Source organism: Rhinatrema bivittatum, chromosome 11 (genome assembly GCF_901001135.1).
Source record: "Rhinatrema bivittatum chromosome 11, aRhiBiv1.1, whole genome shotgun sequence".
NCBI classification, from domain to species: domain Eukaryota; kingdom Metazoa; phylum Chordata; class Amphibia; order Gymnophiona; family Rhinatrematidae; genus Rhinatrema; species Rhinatrema bivittatum.
In genome coordinates, this window is record NC_042625.1 from 34,472,494 (window position 1) to 34,493,264 (window position 20,771).

Sequence of the window (20,771 nt, forward strand, 5' to 3'; positions counted from 1 at the left end):
TCTTGCGCAGCCTCCAAAAACGGATCCACCAGCGTCTGCACCTTACCTGGGCTCCGGCGCTTCCACCGCAGACCCGCCCATCGTACGTCACCAAGCCCCGCCCACGCATGCTAGCCGCCGTCCAAGGGTGGCTGCAGTGCCGCTGTTGGGCGCCGTGCGGCGCTAAAGAACTTCCCGTCTGCTGGAGATCCATTCGGACGGAGGCTGGGACCTCTTCAAAGTGGAATAATTTTTAAAAATGGATCCAACCTGCACTTTTTATTAGCAATGGCAGGTTTATTTTTCTACTCTTCTCAAATCTTGCCCCATTTTCTCTTCGGGTAGCAGGCCTGAGCGAGGACCTCGGATCTAAACTTCGATTGTAAGCTCTCTGAGGATAGGGAAATATTTACAGTACCTGAACGTGATCCGCTTTGAAGTGCTTAAAAAAAGTGCAAAAAGCGGAATATAAAAATTTAAATAAACTCTCAAATAAATAAAAATCCAGGCCCTGTGCAGTTGCCCTATGGTTTCTTTTCATCCTATGACCTTGCTTGTGGAAGTCAGTTCCAGTTAGGCCTTGGGCGGAGAGCTCTGTATTAGCGCAGCCCTTAGATCTTCCTCTTCTGCTACTAGGCTAGCAGGTAGGAACCGTCTGCATGACACAATGATACTTCAGTTTTACTTTTGACCCTCCCAGAGTCACTAGCACCAAGCTAAGTCACAGTGAAATCATCTTTTTCACACTGTTATTTTAGCTGGCTCAGCCTTCCCAATAACTGAGTTACCAGATCTATTAGAACTTGCCCAAACCATAGGCCTCCATTTTTGGCTGCTAGGGTTTGTTTTTTGTTTTCTGATCAGGCCCCACTCTCCTTTCACTCAGCCATCACAGCAACCATTCTCAGCCAGGGGCCATCGCCCCCAGCTCCCTCTCAAACCTAATGCACATCCATCCTCGATCCCATCCAGTGGCAGCTCTATCCTGTGATAGCTGGATACTGTTCATGCAGCGGTGTGAACACTGCCTTTGCAACTTCTCCCAGCTACCAGAATTTACAAATTCTCTGCACTTTACAATTTATATTCCAGCTCCCTTTCAGGCCAATGAAGTATCTGCGCGTTAAAATGGGTGCTCATGATTGAGTGCCCACTCTCTTAACGCATGCCCATCCACCTCGTCCGGGCACCCGATTTTATATTAAAATTAGGTGCTGTGGCAAAAAGGAGGCACTGTGGGAAACTGTGTCCCCCTAAGCGCCTTCTCACTTTCAGGCGCCCAGGAAAGGTAGCTGGCAGTGCGTTAGGAAATGGACACTCAATATGAGTGTCTGTTTTCTCCTGCTACCGGCACAATATACACCCACAAAATACATGGCCTGGACCGTGTATATTGGGGGTGTATATTGGACGCTCAGAAATTTTTTTTTTGCTAATTTTTTTTTTTTAATGATTCCACTGTCTGTGGTCCCTCCTAGTTAGTATCACAAGGATACTAGGAGGAGGAATCACAGAAAACAGGCATTGTGGGTTTTTACAATGCGCTCTTGAGTGCATTAGCCCTGGGCTGACATAAAATTTGTTACACTGTAAGGGTGCATTGAGAGCAAGGGAAATTTTTTTGCATCACGGGGATTAGCTAAATAGCCTCATCTACATGTACTTTACATGTGATGAGCGTTATTAGCTACACACTTGATTGGACACACTATCCCGTTTTGCATCAGAGGTCATGGATGTGCGTCCAATCACGTGTTGAGCCGTACGCTGGCCGCAGCGCACAGTATCACATCTGCCTATTTGGGATGCCAACTAGATGGAAAACTAGGCTTAATTTGGACGACAGCCAAATCAAGTGTGCAGATCCGGTGCGCATTTAATCCTGTTTCATCGAGTTCAACCATCACAACAGCTGTCCGACAGGGTCCCAGCCCACAGCTCTCTGAAAGCTGGGTGTGGTGGTGATCACTGAAACAGAGAAGCTAAAGCGGATATGAAGCCCATTTTATGTGGTTTAGGGAAATGGTAGTGGAAGAATGTAGACGCTACAGCACCTGAATGAATATATGTTTTCATGATATTGCTTCACAACATTTTTAACTGCTTCAATACTTTTACAGTTACAGCCATATAGTGCCAGAAGGGTACGTGATAGGGCAGTTGGAGTAGAGCATCTATGAAGGTAGAAGGGCAGTGAATCAGAGAATTGTGGAAAGGGAAAACAGGACACAAGATGGACGAATGACCTGATAACCATTACAGAGAACAGCTGCAGCTATGCCTGCAGGCAATATGAATTAATAGGTCTGGCACTAAGCAGGCAATATGTAATAAGAGTTCTGTAACTAATCCACTGGGAGGTTCTAGAAGAAGATTGCTAATACCGGGAGCCAGAGCTGAGTCCAGGCCACCCAGGGAAAGCTGTTGAGAGCCAGTGACCGAAAAGGCGGGGCTTCGGTTTTCCAGCGCTGTGATCCTCCTGCTTACAAGATACATTGGACTCTGATCACTGGGAAACAATGAGTGGCAGTATCTATCTTCTATATATGCTAATGCTATTTGTATTATATTTACATTCTAATGCTATATGAATTGGCTTTTTCATGATATTGTTATCAAGTAACCATCTTAACTCTATTTGTGTTAGTATTATTCTGTGACGTAAAAATACCACTACTGTCCACCCGTGCCATTGGGCAACATGGACACTGTGTTTAACTAATAGGTGGCAATGTTTGATGAGGGCTGGGACTCTCTCCCTTACCCCATGATGACACTACCACAGCAGCCGGAACTGCAACAGGAAGCAGAGCTGGAGCTCAGACATTAAACCCCACTCTCCTAGATCGCAGCGGTGTCACACAGTTATGGGGCCCAGCCCCCCCCCCCCCCCCCGCCAAATGATAACTATTTTAAGAATGCTGCAGTGGAAAGCATGCACAGGTTGAGGGGAACTCTGCAAAAGTTTGCTACCATGTATAAAATAGCGGCTAGCGGCCCGATAAGAACATAAGAAATTGCCATGCTGGGTCAGACCAAGGGTCCATCAAGCCCAGCATCCTGTTTCCAACAGAGGCCAAACCAGGCCACAAGAACCTGGCAATTACCCAAACACCAAGAAGATCCCATGCTACTGATGCAATTAATAGCAGTGGCTGTTCCCTAAGTAAACTTGATTTATAGCCATTAATGGACTTCTCCTCCAAGAACTTAACCAAACCTTTTTTGAACCCAGCTACACTAACTGCACTAACCACATCCTCTGGCAACAAATTCCAGAGCTTTATTGTGCGCTGAGTGAAAAAGAATTTTCTCCGATTAGTCTTAAATGTGCTACTTGCTAACTTCATGGAATGCCCCCTAGTCCTTCTATTATTCGAAAGTGTAAATAACCGAGTCACATCTACTCTTTCAAGACCTCTCATGATCTTAAAAGACCTCTATCATATCCCCCCTCAGCCATCTCTTCTCCAAGCTGAACAGCCCTACCCTCTTCAGCCTTTCCTCATAGGGGAGCTGTTCCATCCCCTTTATCATTTTGGTTGCCCTTCTCTGTACCTTCTCCATCGCAACTATATCTTTTTTGAGATGCAGCGACCAGAATTGTACACAGTATTCAAGCTGCGGTCTCACCATAGAGCGATACAGAGGCATTATGACATTTTCCGTTCTATTAACCATTCCCTTCCTAATAATTCTTAACATTCTATTTGCTATTTTGACTGCTGCAGCACACTGAGCCGACAATTTTAAAGTATTATCCACTATGATGCCTACATCTTTTTCCTGGATGGAACCTAACTGTGTAACTACAGCAAGGGTTATTTTTCCCTATATGCAACACCTGCACTTGTCCACATTATATTTCATCTGCCATCTGGATGCCCAATCTTCCAGTCTTGCCAGGTCCTTCTGTAATGTATCACAATCCGCTTGTGATTTAACTACTCTGAATAATTTTGTATCATCCCAAATTTGATAACCTCACTCGTCATATTCCTTTTCAGATCATTTATATATATACTGAAAAGCACCGGTCCAAGTACAGATCCCTGAGGCACTCCACTGTTTACCCTTTTCCTCTGAGAAAATTGACCATTTAATCCTACTCTCTGTTTCCTGTCTTTTAACCAGTTTGTAATCCACGAAAGGACATCGCCTACTATCCCATGAATTTTTAGTTTTCTTAGTAGCTGCACTTATTTCTAGTGTTCCTATGGTATCGACGGGATACGAGTTGCACCGGGGGACGAGTTCTTTTACTTTAATTCATGTTTGGTTATAAACTGCTCAGTTCTCAAAGGACGTACGAGGGAAGGCATTGGAGCGGCAGCGGGCCACCACAGGGATTTCACTGGTCTCATCTGCTTCGGCAGAGGCGTCATATGGTTATGGCGCGCATATTTCAGGGGGGTGGGAGGGAGGGAGAGGGAGCGGGGGATGGGGAGTGCGTGGACAAAAGGGATGACTGTGATTTATGGCAAATACATGCTAATTTCAGAATATGGGGAGCTGTAGTGTGTGGGATTGGGGAGAGGATGTGTATTTGGGTACTGGAGGGCTCAATGAATTCAATGATGTGTATGTATGTTTCTCATGAGCTACTAATATCCAGCACGCACTTAGCATAATGGCGTTACATTTGCTTTCTCTTAATGTCAAGGGGCTGCACACCCCACGGAAAAGGCATTTGCTGCGTCATGATATTCAGTCCCTAGGCGCCAAGATCATATGCCTACAAGAGACACATCTAACCAAAAGATACGAACATCTGCTCCACTGGCCGGAATTCCCCTACAGAGTTTTCTCAGCGGCCAGACCGAAGGCAAAGTATACGGGAGTCTGTATACTTTTTGGCCGGGGGGGAGGATTATGTTATCCGCAAACAGATAGGGGATGTAAATGGGAGATATGTGCTGGTCTGTTTCGACTATCAGGGGACCACCTATACCTTACTGAATATATACGCACCAAACGACCACCAGAAGGATTTCTATACACAGCTAGATGGAGTTCTGGAAAACGAAGGAGAGGGACAAATAATAGTCGTGGGAGATTTTAATATGACTATAGACCCCCATAAAGACAACTCCAAAGGGGCACAGGAAGGGTCCCGCCCTCACAGACTGAGACTAAAGTCTTTGATAGATAAGTGGAATCTGGTAGATCCTTGGAGACAGCAGAACCCCACAGGCAGGGACTATACGTTTTTCTCGGCCTCCCACCACACTTATTCCCGTATAGATTTCTTTTTGCTGGATAGACTGCTGGTGGATAGAATTGGGGACGTAGAGATACAAACTATTACATGGTCTGATCACGCTTCCATAACCTTAAAGCTTCGAGGAAAGCATGAAACCACAGGCATTAAATCCTGGAAACTGAATGACACCTTATTGAGGGACGAAGGTTTCCGCCAACAGCTAATTACTGATATTCAGGAGTATGTCACTCATAATAAAGGGGCGCCCATACTGATTTGGGACTGCCTTAAGGCGGTACTGAGGGGCAAATGTATATCACAGGGAGCCCACGTGAAACGTACTAAGTTAGCGCATAAACAGCAGCTTCTCCAGAAAATTGAGCGTCTAGCTGGGGAACACAAAAGTACGCAATCGAGAACAATTTATGCCTCTTTACAACAGGCTCGAGGGGAACTGAACCTGTTAGCCTCCGCAGAGTTGTCGGATAGACTAAAAATGCTGAATTTAGAACGATATGCTTGGGGCAACAGGGCCGGGAAATTATTGGCCAGGTTTTTAAAGCGCAGGCAAACACAGAATCAAATTTTAGGGATCCGGGCTGCAGGCGGTGACCTGCTGACCTCCCCTCCAGATATTCGCAAGAGGTTTCAGGAATTTTACGGTGTCTTATACTCCACCGACACCCAAATTGAGGACGCCCAGATTCAGGGATACCTTAGTAATGTTACACTTCCAGTCTTGACGTCGGAGGAACAGAATAGGCTGGATAGCGAGATCTCACCCCTGGAAATACAGGACCTCAAGGCTAACAAGGCTCCGGGCCTAGATGGCTATACCCCTCTGTTTTACAAAACGTTCTCGGCTTCTTTGGTCCCCTTGCTTCAAGATTTATTTCACGCCTTACGAGAGGGTGATCCTCTGAGATCGGGGTCTAATGAGGCTGGCATTACCATTCTTGGGAAACCTGGCAGAGATCCTACTCATTGTGGATCTTACAGGCCCATATCCCTCCTCAATATCGACCTTAAAATTCTAGCTAAAATCCTGGCGAATCGGATGAATAGTGTTATGGGGAAGCTAGTACACACAGATCAAGCCGGGTTCATACCTGGGAGAATGGCGGCGGATAACATCCGTAAAATTGTGGATTTAATTGGGTGGGCTAGAAGGGAGGGCGAGCCGATGGTATTACTCTCGGTCGATGCGGAGAAGGCCTTCGACATGGTGCATTGGCAGTTTTTATTCCAGACTTTGAGGGCCATGAATTTTGGGGATAAATTCTTAACCTGGTTGGGGCTTCTGTACACTAATCCTACGGCTCGCGTAAAGGTCAATGGCATTTACTCTGACGCATTTCATATTCAGAGGGGAACACGACAGGGATGCCCCCTGTCCCCATTACTATTTGCCCTGTTTCTGGAGCCGCTGGCCATCACGGTTCGAAATACACCACAGATACGAGGGGTAGAGGTGGGGGAAGCATCCTACAAGATGTCCATGTTTGCGGACGACATTTTATTTACCCTGACAACCCCGTCAATGTCTTTGAAAGGAGCCTTGGAAGCCTTGGGGAATTTTGGGGCGGTTTCTGGATTCAAACTCAACATAGATAAGTCTGAGATACTTAATGTTACTTTAACTAGCTCGGAGCTATCGGATCTTAAACAGCAGTTTCAGTTCCGTTGGGCGTCCTCTAAAATAAAATATTTAGGAGTCTATATTAGCAAGGACCCAGCAGAGTTATATCAACTGAACTACCCATCCCTTGTTCGTAAAATTTTTTCGGATTTAGATCGCTGGTCTGAACTCTACCTTTCTTGGACAGGGAGAATAGCCTCGGTCAAAATGAATATTCTTCCACGGCTTGGCTATTTATTCCAGGCGCTTCCTATCCATATTCCTGATGTTATAGTAAATGGGTGGCAGAAACGTATTTTCTCATATATCTGGAAGCGAAGACCTCCGAGGGTTGCCAGAGCAGTCCTGTATAGACCTAGGACACGGGGCGGATTGGGAGTTCCCAACTTGAGGCGGTATCTAGTGGCGTCCCAGCTTAGGGCTCTCTTTGATTGGCACAGGTTAAAGGAGCAGAAACAATGGGTGGTCATTGAAAAATCGCTGGCTGGAGTATCCTCCCTCAGTTCCTTGATTTGGCAACCTAAGAGAACACGCCCCGCTTTGGTCCATGCTACCGCGTCGACTGTTCATACGCTTATGGTTTGGGACCGGTGGAAGGCACAGTTGGCGGGAGATAGACGGTATTACTATAGCTCCAGTTTTCAAACGAATTCTAGATTCCCACAGGGCATGACATCTAAAACCTTTGGAGATTGGCTTAAAAAGGGAATTAAGAACTTCGGCCGATTGTGGGGACTTGACGGGATGATCCCATACACCTCCCTACAGGCGGCTTATGACCTACCATCGGGAGATATATTTCAATATTTACAAATTAGACACTTTTTTCAAGTGGAAAAGGTGGGGGGGGATCTAATCCTCGGCAAGACGCAATTTGAGGCTTGGTGTGATCAGGCAGACACCTTGAGGAAAGCTATCTCGCAGGTTTATAATTACCTTAATAAGGACCCCGTGGTTAAACCAGCGTATCAGCAGGCTTGGGAGAGGGATTTGCACAGATCCCTGTCGGATGAGACGTGGGATCAGATATTTTCTTGCACGAAACGGGGTCTCCCCTATTCGCAGCTGATAGAGAACAGGTACAAAGTATTATTACGTTGGTATTATACCCCATCTAGACTACATAAGTTTAAGGCAACCTATGACGACCGATGTTGGAAGGGGTGCGGGGAAGAAGGTACGTTCTATCATATGTGGTGGACATGCCCTTATCTAGTCAAATTCTGGGATGAATTGGCCCTACTCATCCGAGCAATTCTCGGGACCGCGATAGTCCTTCAACCAGAGCAGGTGTTATTGAATCTTCCGTTTGAGTTGTCACTACTACAGGGAAAACTCATTAACTATATCTTGTCTGCTGCCAAATGTCAGGTAGCCCTGGAATGGAGGTTGCCTGGTCCTATAGCCTTTGGGAAAATTCATAACAGATTGCGCACTCTCAGTTTGTTACACGACAGCGTCAACACTTTTCGAGAATGTGAAGTAGCTTCATCTCGGAGGGTATGGCAGCCATATAGAGATTGGCAAGCACGACAACATTCATAGATTCCTCATCCTCATCACAATTGTACCGCAGTTTTTATTAATTAATGCTTTCCATATACACAGTCTACTCTTACTATTACTATTACTTATTAAGCACCTGGGGGATTGGGAGGGAGGGGGGAGGGAGGGATATTGAAAGGCAAGTGTGTTGGTGTGCGAAGGTCCACGAGTTGAGCGCTAGATTGTTTTGTTACCTTACCATTATTGTATCTTGTTGACTTGTTAATGCCAAAGCTGTATTTATTAATGCACACTTTCAATAAAAATTTCAATTATAAAAAAAAGAAACTCATCGCTATGAAAGTAATGGAGAAGAGTTCAATATGACGCCCAGATCTGGGGTATGTGCCCTTCCTCAGCAGGAGAGCCACCACAGTCATCATCGGCATCATCCTGATCCACCTGCATTTGAGCTTTGTCAGGCCGCATTGTACCACGGCGCTTGACCACAGAGACAGGCGGAGGAGCACTTGGAGCGCATGGACCAACCTTAAAAGGCCGTGCCGATTCCGAAGACCGGCCCTGTAGAAATGTCTGCAATCCCTGGAGGAATTCTACCCAGGAAAAGGAGGGTGGGTCCATTCCAGGCCCCATAGGCCTGAACCCGACATCCTGAGAGCTAGTGGCTCGCGACGACTTGGCTGTGGATCAAGGGAGGGGACACCCCTGTCGTGTCTCCCTCGGTCCTACTCCCCTCAGGCCAAGGAGTTGGACCATCGCCGGAAAAATCATAAAGGAGGTAAATCTTCCCGAGCATCCAGGCAGCGCTGAGACAGGCTTAAAGAAAGCTCTGGCTGAATGGCCCTGATGTAGCACGCAGCACAAATAGATAAGCGCTTAGGCTTCTTCGCTGCAGGCACCATAGTTGTAAGCGTGCAGACCGGTACAGGTCACACCTCGATTAACTGTGTTTATAAGCCGCACAAAAAATGTGTGTCCCAGTACACGCGCCTAGGCCGCTTATTGTAACGGGCGCCCAGTACCAACAACAAGGAAGCACCTAAGCAGGATGCAGAAGATGTGTGTCCAGAAGGAAGAACATCCAAGCTGGATGCACAGACAAGAATGAACGCACAAACGTGCACGCAGTTTTGTGCCAACGGCCCACAGCAAAAAAAAATGTGTGAAAACACCTCGCAGCCTACCACACGCCAAAAAGGGAGAAGCCTGAGAGCGGGGCCCAGCCAAATGGCTGCTCAACCCGCCATTCCTGCATTCCCTCCTCTCCTCACAGAACTCCCCAGAGATGTGAGCGGGACAGCCGGACGCCAAGGTAACAGACCGTTTTGCCTGCTTACTTTCTTTTCTGTGCGGTTTTTCTTTTCTTTTAAGTAACAAAAACTTTTACCTGAGCTCAGCCCTCCCTGGCTGATAGCAGGTACGGGTCCCAGCTATTGAGGGGGGGGGGGGGGGGGGGGGGGGGGAGAGGGCTGAAGCCTTCACCGCCAAGCCTCTCTTGGTCTGCAACCACTAATTGAAATGTAGGTCCATGCCACTCAAGGCTACCGGACCGAGACACTCTACTGAGGGAGGGACCACACGGTATCACCTCAGGAGGCAAGCAGTGCTATATAGACGTCTTGTCTTTCTGATATCTCCTTTCCAACTTCTTTTTATATATATATATATATATATATATATATATATATATATATATATTTTTTTTTTTTTTTTTTTTTACTCACAGGCAATCCCCCGAAGGGAAATGCATGTTCACCATCTGCTGGAGATGGAGAATGCTGGCAGGCTGATGTCGGGGTGGGACTATATGGTTGTGACATCAGCTTTTGCTCCGTCTCCATCTGCTGGTAGAGGTGCACAACCCACTCGTGGGGACTGACCTGCCCGAATGCTGAGGAACCATGATGTTATAATTTCCACAGCAAGGAATCACTGGCAGAAGCAGGAGCATAAAACAGGTGGGAAAAGGGGGAGGAGTTAAGATGGCTGCATGAATGCACAACTCGCTGCTGCTTCATAAGTTCCTCTTCTTCTATGATGCCTTCTAAACGGAAAGGGCGAGTAAGGGTCTTTCCTTCCGACCCTCCTCTCTCCCCGAAGCAGTGTACCATTCCCGAGTTTGTGTGTTACGACCCCGGGTTGGCCCCGGGGTCAGCACTCACCCGTGGCGCGGCCCAGACTCGTCCCCCGCCCGGTCCCGGGATCGGCACCCACCCGTGGCTTGGTCGGGGCCCGTTCCCGCGTGCTCAGCCCTGCACGGCCCTCTGGTGCCGCGTCCCTGCCTCGGAGGAGCAGCCGGCGTCTTGGCGCGGCTGGCTCCGCCCCCTAGTCGCACGCGCGCGGCTGAGCTCCCTTCTTAAAGGGGCCAGCGCGGGAGAACCCGGGACTGCCTCCGATGACGTCAGACGCTGCAGGGCTACTTAAGCCCTGCAGTTCCTCCTCTTCTCTGCCTTGCAACGAGGTTCCCAGGTTTCCCTGTCTCCAGTTGCTGCATTCCTGTGTCGTTTGGCTTCTGTTTGGCTCCTGACCCCGGACTGGCTTACGTTGACTCTTTGGCTCCTGACCCCAGACTGGCTTACGGTGATTCTCTGGCTTCTGATCCCGGACTGGCTTACATTGACTCTTTGGCTCCTGACCTCGGACTGGCTGACGGTGATCCTTGGGTTCTTGACTCTGGACTGGCGAGCGACGACCCTCCGGCACTCAACCTTGGACTCCATCTGACTCGGCCCCCGCGGGCCCTCCTAAGTCCCAGCGGCCGGGTTCCTACGGGCTCCTCCTGGGGGAACTCCGGCTTCCAGGGTGAATCTCCTAAGTCCCAGCGGCCGAACTCCTACGAGCTCCTCTCGGGGGAGGATCGGCTTCCAGGGCGAAGATCTTCCTACTGCTGCGCCAGCTCCATCGTCTCCTTCTTCCTCGCCAAGGCCCTTGGTCGCATAGGGCTTCCAGAGTCCCTCCTTCGGCCATCAACGAGTCTGTCCTTGCCACCTCCCGATCGGGGCCACTGCTGCAACCACCTTCAGCAATTCATCCTTTGGTTCCGATCGGCCCAAGGGTCCATGAATCCAACATTATGACTCCTGTACTTGTGAATGAGCGGATACTTACTCCCATTGTCGTTTTGGGTGGAGGAGAGTCCTACTCGACTGGGGACGAAGCATCTCTCAGTCCGCTCGATAGCCGCTTACTACTGGCCGAGAGGGATCAGGTTACCTTCAGAGTCTTCAAGGCGCGGAGTGAGGCGCGGAGTGAGGTGCCTTGATGGGAAGGAGCAGCTGGCGGTTATCTCCCGATCATAGCTGATGCAAGCCGAATACCTGATTCTTCTGGGACAGAAGCTACAGAAGGAGGCGTTTTTCCCCCCACAATTGTCATCGGTAGTGGTTCCAGAGGACCCGGACCATCAGTCCTCAGGTCCTTCTGCTGTGGGTGAGATTTCTGCAGCAGTCTGCTTTGCTATTCCAACTAAACCACCGGTGGTTACCTTGGACTCATTGTGGGATTTAATGGTCAACATTCCTTTTCTCACTGTTTAAATAAAGTCAATACTCTTTCTTCAAGAGTTGATTCCCTTGCTCAGGATCAATTAAAAATTCAGCATGAGCAGGCTGGCCAGATTCAATTGCTTGAAAAGGCTGTCCGAAAAGTGGAATCAGTAAACGCTACAATCATTCAGGAATGAGGTTTCTGGACTCGAAGGCTGGAGTATGTGGAAAATTGTCTCAGACATTTCAATCTTTGATTTACCAACTTCCCCAAAGTTATGGGTGAACCTCCACAATTAACTCTGAGAAAATTAACGGAAATATTGCATTTTACACCAGAGAATATGCCATCATTTAATAAGGTCTTTTTTTCTTCCTTTTACATCAAGTTCTGGCCGGCAAGCTACCGCTCAAGTACCAGTAGAATTAGCTAATTTGACTTCTTTTCTGGAATCTTCTTTGGAGATAACTGAGAAGACTACACTTTTAGTTTCTTTTTTTTAGTGAGCATGACCTGAGTTTTCTTATGAAATGTTACTTCAAAAACCTAGCTGCTAGTTTCTTGGGCCGGTCGGTCAGGATTTATCCTGACCTGGCTAGGGCAACACAAGAAAGGAGAGGCTGCTCGGCTTTACGCCAAGAAGTACAAGCTCCAGGAGCATCAATCTTATTAAGATATCCTTGTAAATGTGTAGTCAGACTGCAAGCTGAGAGTCTCATCTTTTTTGTTCCAGAGCAGCTGAGGAGTTTCCTTGATATGAGGAAGCAGGCTGTTCCATCTATGTCCCCAATAATACGAGCAGAATACCTCGTATGGTATTGGAATGGGTTTCATGCTATGGCCATTCTCCTGTGTTTTTCTCTCTTTTTTTTTCCTGGTTAAATTCTCCTCTTTTCTTCCTCTCCCTCCATGGTTGGAAGGTCTATATATGAGAGAAGATGATTAGTAAATGTTTTGTTTCCCTGAATAATTAATACTGTGAAATTTTGTTTTCTCTTTTCTCTGATGTTTCTGTGCAAAGGTCTTCTTTGTAACATAACTGAAATTAGTAAATACAAAGTTTAAAAAAAAACAGCCAAACAGGTGTTTTACATTTATTTACAGGAGCAACCCTTTAATGTTTACATAAAGGAAGTCTGAAAAAGTTTTACTGTTCTAGCTCCAGGTTTCTGGAAAAGGAATACAAGAGGTTAGGATTAAATTATACAAAAAGAAGGCATTCCGCTTCCCTGGAGCTATTAACCTCAATCCCTCAGACGAGCCAAATAACCAGTTTTTAGACGTCAAAGGAAAGATACAGAAGATCACCTTCCAGCTCTGTTTAACTCGGCTCCAGCAGAGGGACTTTATGATGGCTCTGTGCTATCTTTCTCTCTGCAAATGTTCCACTCCCCGAGGTACAGCACCTGAATACCAGCATAAAAGGCTTTGTCTGTTTAATTACATCCAGTATGGCTTGGTTCCCATTTTACCCTGTTCCACTCTGTTTTTAATACAATTTTCCTTGTAAGAATGCAGCCAACCAGACAGATCACAAACGGGGCAGAGCTGCGGATGGTTGATGCACGTCCCATCCACTCTTTGGTACCTTGGTCAGAATGATGCATCACAATGCAACGTGCCATTCTCCCGAACAGGTGCAGAGGTTACCAGGATTGAGAGTGGTTGAGCTTTCCTTATGCTGAAAGAGCCAGTCAGTCACTCATCTTTGAAAATCTTTTGCTTACAGTCTTACTTCAGGGAGGTGGATGAATGCAGATGACAAAGTCTAAACTGCAGCAACAGGCTGTTACACCAACTTCTGTTTTCAGCCCCATGGTCGCAGTTAGAAGAAGCCTTATAAAACGTTAGTTTTACGTGGCACCTGAGTTAACTTCCCCCAGACAGCAGGAACGCATTGTGCTGAAGGTCGTGGAGCACAGAGACCCCCAGAAAGTTAACGTTTTGCAGCCATGTGGCTATTCGCTAGCTGGTCTGCTCAACTCTGGATATGCACTCTTCAGGAGCTAAGACCGTCTCAATCTGAAAGGACACCACATGGCCCTTCTTAAACTTTGGCAGGGGAGTGTTTGAAAACGCTGCTAAGGTCTCATCTTTGAGCTGCAGAGATGGGAGGATCCTGGCCTTCCTTTTCATACTTTTTCGCTCTCGTTTGTAGGCAGCGCTCATGTTAGCTATAACCTGAAAAGAAAAAAAAATATCCACAGATCAGGCATTTCGGAAAACAAAAGTGGTTTGTGATTTCCCGTTATACGCAAATCCTAGATCTTCCCCTCAGAGGGGCGTGAACAGAAATGAACGGGCGGGCTGGTAAATGTAACACCATGGTCAGTACGGGCCTGCTCAAGGAGTGCAAGAGGGAAACAGAGCTCATCCTCTGATAACCCTAAATATAGCTGAGGGTCTGAAGTGTGTAAAGGTATTTTCATTTGCTGATACCGTTTTGCATCTTAGGATAATACAACATGGGTCTTTTGCTTATGAGTACGAAGTTTAGTTTGATTCAATCAAATGTACATATGGTGTTGCGTGTTACTTAAACCTTACAGGTGCTCCATAAAAAAACCCCAAACAAGCAGGCAAGCAATCTATGCTATTCTTTTGGGGGTTTTGCCCAAATCAGCATCCCAGCATTTTTCTTTTTACTGTGTTTCTCTCCTAGCCCTCACCCAACCTCCCTCACTTTATAGCTCATCACATCCCCTTACAAACCTGTTTCCCCATTGATAAGGAGTTCCTGTAAGAAATGTAAATAAGTTTGCATTCAGAATACCCAACCCTTTCTGACCCAAACAGGAGGTGCATGAAAGTGAGACGTACTCTCACTTTATTTAAAAAATAATACAAAGAAAATGTTCTCAAAATGTAATTATGAATGCATGCGAACGATGCGCAAATGGACAGCAGTCGGGGCTTGAAGCCTTGACGATTGGCACTACTGCCCACAAGTTTCAAACTTGTGTTAATTCAGCCTCTTTGTTTATAAATAACTCCCCCCCCTCAATATTGCACTGGGGAAATCTAACCTGCTTCGATCTTGGTGCATGGTCTATTCAGAGAAAAGCTCTCTGCCTTTATTGTACATAGTGTTAACACTGCTCCGAAAGAAAATAAATGGGGCCGAGACAGAAAACACAAACAGAGAAGTAGCTTACAATCTCCTTCACTGCCTTCTGCTGCTCCTGTACGCCAGCTGTGTATGGTGGCAGAGCGCTGCATTTAAGAGAGGCTGCGCTCAGGTCTTTGCCGTCCTTAGCAAACTCCACCTAGAAAGCACACACCGCAGGATAAAAAGACTAGCGCAAGCTTTAAAAACGATGTTCTGCCTGGGACTCCAGTAAAATCTCCAGTCTGTGCAGTGCAAGATTAGGATGAGGCCGAGTCCCAAAAGTCTACAGCAGGGATCGGCAGCTCCGGTCCTTGAGGGCCACCAAGTCGTTCAGGGGTTCAGGATATCCGTTAACGAATATAGCGTCAGGTGCACCGGAGGCTGTGTGCGCAGACGCAGCTCATGAATATTCAGTGTGGATATCTTGAAAACGCGACTAACTTGCAGCTCTGGAGGACCAGAGTTGCCTAGTCCTGGTCATCCAATGGCAATTTGTTTCAATAATGGAGCTCAGAAAAATAACAAAGCACCCTCAATCCCTTCACCTGGTTCAAAGTCTACAGACTATATCTCTGCCATTCTGGCACTAAGGGAAAGAAAAACCTTCCCTCGAGATACCATTTCCGTTCATCAGACACAGAGGCAGACAGAAACTCCAAGGGCTGGTCCGGACTGTCAGAGGAGCTTGCTCGAACCTGCAAGTCTTGTTAGTACAGGATTTAGAATTCGTGATACAAATCAGCTGAATTTACACACACAGTTATCAGTTACGTCAGTAGGGGGTCAATACAGCTGGTTCACATTAGCAACTACACTTCCCTGGTTAAGGCCAGAGTTTAAAAGGAAAAAGAGAGCTAGAAATCCACATTCTCCTATAGCTCCGAATCCCACGTGGGCACTTTTCTAGATGTTTGCAAGTACGCTGCTGACTCTCTTTGGAAGTTATAACACGACTGATGCAGGAACTGGATCCAATGCAATAAATATTTACATAGTTAAAAAAAACAAAACACTGATTTTGTGGCACTCTTGGTAAGAGAAACATCCAGATATCCAAATAAATACTGTCTACAGACGGATTAGTCTGGCTGTAATGGAAGTAGAAGGGATGATGCATCTGTCGTGAGTTACAGCCCATTGACCTTCTTCCACCCAAACACAGCTATAGTCCCAGTCTGTCCACAAGCACCTACCTCGGATGATAAACGAACATCTCTGTTGTACATCAAGAAAAACGGCGTGTATTTTGTGACAGGATTTATAGATGTCCGGAATTCAAACAAAGCAGGATCAAGGAAGATGTCCCAGTCGCTTTGTTTCTCAGCCACCACGCTCCTGATAGAGGCCCTAAGCAGTTGGCTGCTGCAGTCGTCCAGGCCGCTGGACTCATCGGCTGGGGTCAGGGCTTGCGAAATGTTCCATTTCTCACAGAGGTGCCTGCTCACCTGAAAAGTGCACAAAAGGATGTCCTGGGAAGGAAATGAGCAGGCGCGGTGCTCCTAAGAACTCGCTCTGTGCCCCAGGCGTCCCACCTCCCAAAATCTGCCCAATTCTTTTGTGCTTTTGACAGGACAAGAAACTGCCATCCTATCAGGCATTTGCAGCCATATCAGAATATTCTGCACACAAAGATCACACTTTCATAATTTTCTAGTTGCCTTCCCTGCGTGGGGTCTCTCCTTATCGCTTCCCCCCACAGCACTCATCAGGGAGCTGTCATGTGCACCTTCTAATGTGTCACCTTTTTTCTCCTACATCCTTTTCCCGAGTGCTAACGTGATCTCTAATCCCATCACAAGGTCCTATTTTCAAGAACTTTGCCAGAGGCGGGGGACTAGAAAGACCTCGTTGAAAATAAGGTCCCAATTAGTCAGCTCCCAAAAGCAGCCTGAGTAATTTGAGTAGTTATCAGCAGGGACCTTTGTTTTCAGATTTTATTTTATTTTTTCCTGGGAGCTTATCAGTGTTTATTACAACAAAAATGGAAGAAATAAATGGGGAAAAAAATCACCAATATATTTGCTCTTATGATAATAAACGCTGATAAAGTCCCAGGAAAAATAAAATCTGAAAATGAAGGTCCTCAAATAGCTCTCAATGGAAAAGCTCCTTCTGCTCAGAAACCCCCGTTTTCTACCCACCTCATCACAGAAGTCCCAGCTTTGACCAAAATAAATGGTTTTTGATGCACCAAACCTGTATTAATAAAAATAAAAAATAAAAATGGTATTTTCATCTAAGAACATGCTTTAACTTAAGCCAGGCAATGGCTTACGTGAAACGAATGGGTGATCTCAGGCCAGCGCTCAGGGGCTAGGAGTCCACATCACTAATCTCCAGAGCCTAATAGGCTCAGGCGTTGGGGGGGTTGTCCTAGAGATAGCCCACAACAGAAGTAAGTGGTTGGTAGGCCAGGGGAAGTGAAGCTACCTCAGCTAGTGCTTCCGCAGCAGTTGTGCTGGGCGTATTATTAATTCACGTAAGAAAATATGAAAAGAATAAAATTTGCATGCACTACCCTGAACATCTGAATTTATTTTCAATAGATATCACACTGCCATGATAGGAACCCAGAAAAAGCATAGACAAGAGGATTCCTTCTTCATAAATGCAGCCCAGAATGTCTCAGGAGACTAATGCACACCTGTAAAACACGGAGGCCAGTCCCTTTGCTATGGAAAAGGCATCTTTCTTCGGCAGGGGCACAGCTTCAATCCATTTTGTAAAGTAATCTGTCACAGTGAGCACATAAGCATTTTCCCGGATCGTCTCAGGGAATGGGCCTAAGAGGAAAACAAAAGATCCAAAATGATTTCTTTGTCCAAAGCAGATAAAACGGATGCTGGCAAAATATAACTGTTTGGTGGGGGACCCCGTTTGAAATGAGGTTTCTCTTGCAAGCATAACAGGTGAGAAAAAAAAATCACCAAACACTCTCTGAAGATAAAAGTCAAGTGAAAGTTTATCTCTTTTTAATCAGGGAAATTTGTTTTGTCTACTTGTCTGCCGAAATTCCATATAAACAATTTTAAAATAATGAAGTGAAAACTGGCTCTTCCAGTTGTTTTTTCATGGCTGACCTTTGACTTCTTGTCTATCAGTTGACTTGAGTAAAATCTTTTATGTTCAGTTACTGCAGAGCGGGAATGGAAGGGGAAGCTCAGGCTGTGGTCTTTCTGCAGCTGTCATCAGGCAGTAGGTGGCAGGGTCGGGTGAGGTCACCTGATGACAGCTGCAGAAAGACCACAGCCTGAGCTTCCCCTTCCATTCCCGCTCTGCAGTAACTGAGTGCACAGAACAGTTATTTTAATGAGCAGAAAGTCATAAAAGAGCCACAGAAAACCCAAAGTGACTTAAGCATCAAACGTTTCACCTTAAGGGACACTGCCAGGATTAGTAAAATGGACAGGACCCATTTACAACCCTGCTGCAGCAGATCAGGAAGTAGCTCAGCAATATAGACCAAGTCTGCTGCTTCAATCTTCATCTCTGCTGTTGTGCAATGGCCAAAAATAAAAAAGTAAATTGAGAGATTGACACAGAGAAATCAAACAGTAAGTTTGTTTTAAATAACGCAACTCATCATTTCACTATTTTAAGTCACACTTGCAGACTATTTGTTTTCAAATTTCTCCGTAGTGCAGCAGCTGTGCAAATGAAGGGACTGAGGTCTATTAACACTCAAACTGCACAAAACAGCCAGTGCGGCACATGCTCCCGCTAATATATCCGAACAGTGAAAGAAAACAGCAGAATGTTAACGTGCAAGTGTTCACTAAATTTAAGTCAAAAATCTCTTTGGGATATCAAGATCCTTCTTTCTAAAATGTTTGTAACAGCCTTATGTCTCTTTACATTTGTGGGGCGGTGTGAAATGACAGAACAAGCATGGGTCATGCTGGGTCTCTTACTAAAGACACTTCATCTGACGTTTCCAGAAATGCATCCTTATTGGATACAGCAGGACCTTTAGTGGCCATCGGTAAAATTTCACGGCTACGTACCATGGAGATCTATCCCTAGAACTTCCCAGGGAGTGCCAGCTTTCACAGGTCTGCATCTTCTGGACAGGTTCTTATTGTGCTCTGCATTCTGACAGGTTTCACATATTTTAATCTGAAATAACCAATAAAAACACTGCTCCACTGTAATTATATTTTTTACATAAAGATTACAGAGTTGTGTGCATTTCTTCCTGTGGCTAACCTGCCATTAGCATTCTGGTATGCTTTCAACAGTGCAAATGCAGTTTGTTTTTTTTAATCAATGATCTTTCTCTGTTCCAGAGGCTACAGTTACATCATTAACTTTATCAGACCTTCTTGACCAGAGCTCTGAGCGTATTAAGGCTTGTAGTTACATATCTAAGCACCACGCAGTGTGGATTGTTGATCCATTATATTACTCAGCAGCGCTCATAATATTAATTGATAAAAACTTCATTAGGGATAAGGCTTAAATACTAGCAGACCAATGCAATATAATCACATAAAAAAGTGTATGTTTTTTGAATGCGTGCACATCCATCTCCTGGGTGCTCAATGCAATTAGGCAAGTGAGCTGCCGTGCTAAAACAGATGCGCAATGGGTAATCTGTGCGTCCCTAGCGTTTGCATCAAGCACCGAGAAGTGGCTGTGCGCCCACAACAGCCTGGCCAGAGCTCCTTCCCCATCCCCAGCAGGGCTGTTCCCGATTGGTCCTTTTCACTGACACTTGTCAGTGAATGGACTAATCGGTAGTAAGTGAAGGTGTGAATAAATTAATACTGAGTGCCCAACACTTAATTTATGAACATCTTCACTTACTGCCAGCAGGGGGTCCAATCGGGCCAGTCCTTGGGGATGCTGCCTTCTGTGGTTCCCCCACGAGGAATCACAGCAAGCAGGATTTTTTTTGTTGAGCCCTTGAGCGCGGCATGCTTTAAGGCCAGTTCCTGGGCAGTCGTTACATTTGCCGCATTAAAATGAATGCCTTGGCCGCACAGCAATTTTTGGCATCACGGGATAATAGCAAATAGTGCTCATCACATACAAATTCCACGTAGATGAGGCTATTAGCTATGCACATGACTGGACGTGCATTTTGGATGTGCTAATCCCTGAATTGCATTGGGGATTATTTTAGGGCGTCCAAAAGACTGTCACCCGGTGCACTAGCCTGAGCGCACTATATTGCATCAGCCTGTAAAAGCAAGAAATTGTACTGCAATGGTTTATATGCCTTTTGCCACCATTTTGGATCAACCCAAAAGGATTCTTCTTTTCTGCAGTGCATATATGTGGAGCCCTAAACAAAAACTCCCCAACTTTCTCAGAATACCATGGGATCTCCTGACTTGTCCTGAAAATTGGGTGTGGGCAGGTCACCACACACCAAAGTTATTAAGCTTTCTTCCCTTGCAGAAAGCAGGCTAAAAATGCCAATTCTATATAGGAGGCACAATCATAAGGGGCCATTAAACTGGCCAGATGACTCGGGGGTACTGTTTCCTCTACGCTGTGCACATGTGTGTGCCCATGCAAGCCATGAACCCTGCGCTCACAGAAAAACATAGCGTGCATAAGAAATCCCAATGTTATTTGCATTATACTGGCTCACAGTGCACAAATTTGAACTTGGCTTATAAAAAGTTGCACAAAAGAATATTTTGGCACACGTAGCCTTCCAAAAATTAGAAGGAACATTGCTCGGGGGGGCGTGGCTGCTGCAATGTTCCACAAAAAATGAGCAATACAGAAGCTACCACCAGCATCGCCGACCACCTGATGCAACAGGCTGATGCTGACAACATCTGCAGTCACCCTGGAGAAATAGTTCAGCCCTCAGAATAAATGTGAGTGGAAGCTCT

At 46.1% G+C, this 20,771-nt stretch overlaps 1 protein-coding gene across 1 annotated transcript in view; it reads right to left on the reverse strand.

The window, feature by feature from the left end:
- ABCB9 (ATP binding cassette subfamily B member 9) overlaps window positions 1-16,246 on the reverse strand; it is a 45,527-nt gene extending 29,281 nt beyond the window's left edge. The window contains exon 1 of the mRNA XM_029570976.1: window positions 16,116-16,246. The gene's annotated coding sequence lies outside the window, so the exon portion shown is untranslated. The remainder of the gene's footprint in view (window positions 1-16,115) is intronic.
- Window positions 16,247-20,771: the final 4,525 nt, after the last annotated feature.